Below are 1,883 nucleotides of genomic sequence, written 5' to 3' on the forward strand. Positions count from 1 at the left end.
CATGGCACAAGTATACATATGTAACAAACCTGCACGTTATGCACATGTACCCTACAACTTAAAGTATAATAATAATAAATAAATTAATAAAAAAAAAATACTCTATTGCCTGTTAGGAACCAGGCTGCACAGCAGAAGGTGAGTGGCAGGTGAGCGAGCATTGCTGCCTGAGCTCTGCCTCCTTTCAGATCAGCGGGGGGTATTAGATGCTCAGAGGAGCATGAACCCTATTTTGAAGTGCATGTGCAAGGGATTTGTGTGTGCACTCCTTGTGAGAATCTAATGCCTGATAATCTTCTAAGAACACCCACATCCCCAGTCCATGGAAAAAAAAAATGTCCTCCATGAAACCAGTCCCTGGTGCCACAAAACTTAGGGACCACTGATATAAAAGATAATCTTTCACTGTTATTTTCATTTGCACATGCCTGATTACTGATTAGTCCTTCAGTATTCTGCACTGTCCAGTCTGACCTCTGACATCTGACTTCTCCACCAAAACCTTTCTTCTGAGCACCATCAGTGACACCCCTGCCTGTTTCCTGATGCCGTGGGCACTCTGCTGTCCTAATGTCGGTCAGCACTAGGCACACTCCACTGCTCCCCCACATCTTTACTTGCACATACCAGGGATTCTTCAACAAATCTCTCTGGGCTTTCCTCAGACTCACTGAAATTTTCTTCTTACTTTCAGTTACTGGATCCCCATCATGTGACTTCTTGTAGTTGAAGTTCCTCAGAACTCATCCTTGAATCCTCTTCTCCTTTATACTGTTTCGCTGGGTAACACTATTTGTTTCTTGAACAGATGTATGTGGATGTATTAGATCATGCTGCTAATAAAGATTTACCCAAGACTGGGTAATTTATAAAGGAAAGAAGTTTAATGGACTCACAGTTCCACATGGCTAGGGAGGCCTCACAATCATGGCAGAAGGCAAAGGAAGAGCAAAGGCACATCTTACAAGGCAACAGGCAAGAGAGCTTGTGCAGGGGAACTCCCATTTATAAAACCATCAGCTCTCGTGAGACTTATTCACTACCACAAGAATACATGGGGGAAACTGTCCCCATGATTCAGTTATCTCCACCAGGTCCTGCCCTTGACATATTATTACAATTCAAGGTGAGATTTGGATAGAACCACAGCCAAGCCGTATCAGTTGACAATTTTATTCCTGGCCCAGAACCCTCCTCTAAACCCCAGATATGCATTTGTAGCTACCAATGTGGATGGTCTCTGAACTTGGAAATTGAATACGTCCTAAGTAGAATGCTTGATCCTTCCACAACCGGCCCATTCCCATACTCAGTTATCTCCATCTCAGTTACAACAGAAACCTAGGAGTGATCCTTGATTTCTCCTTTTGCTGAAGTCCTACAGCCAGCCTATGAACAAGCCTGTCTCTAAAGCAGACTACCTCCAAAATATGTCTTGAATCTACCCATCTGTCTTCAACTTCCTTGTCACCCACCACTGAATGCTCAACCACCACCAAGGCTCATCTGAATCTGAATCCACCTCCTGCCCGGTGCCCCTCATCTATTGCTGCACCCATTAAATTCATTCTCCATGAGACGGCCAGGATTATCTCTACCAATGGAAATCCTAACCATGTCAGTCCAATGTTTAGACCCCTTCAACGTTTCCATTTGCACTCGGAAGAAAATGCAAAGTCCTTACCATCATTTACAGGCTTGCCTGGATGGTCTGGTCCCGGCCTCCAATCCCTCTTCCAGATAACTCTTTCTTTCCATCACTACCTTCAGTTATTCCAATCTTTCAGCTCTTTGAACATGCCAAGTTCTTCACAGCCCCAGGACCTTAGCGTATGCTATGTTCATGCACAGCCTTTTACCTGTATTAGTTTATTCTCATATTT

This window comes from Mandrillus leucophaeus, unplaced genomic scaffold (genome assembly GCF_000951045.1).
Source record: "Mandrillus leucophaeus isolate KB7577 unplaced genomic scaffold, Mleu.le_1.0 Scaffold822, whole genome shotgun sequence".
Classification (NCBI taxonomy): Eukaryota; Metazoa; Chordata; class Mammalia; order Primates; family Cercopithecidae; genus Mandrillus; species Mandrillus leucophaeus.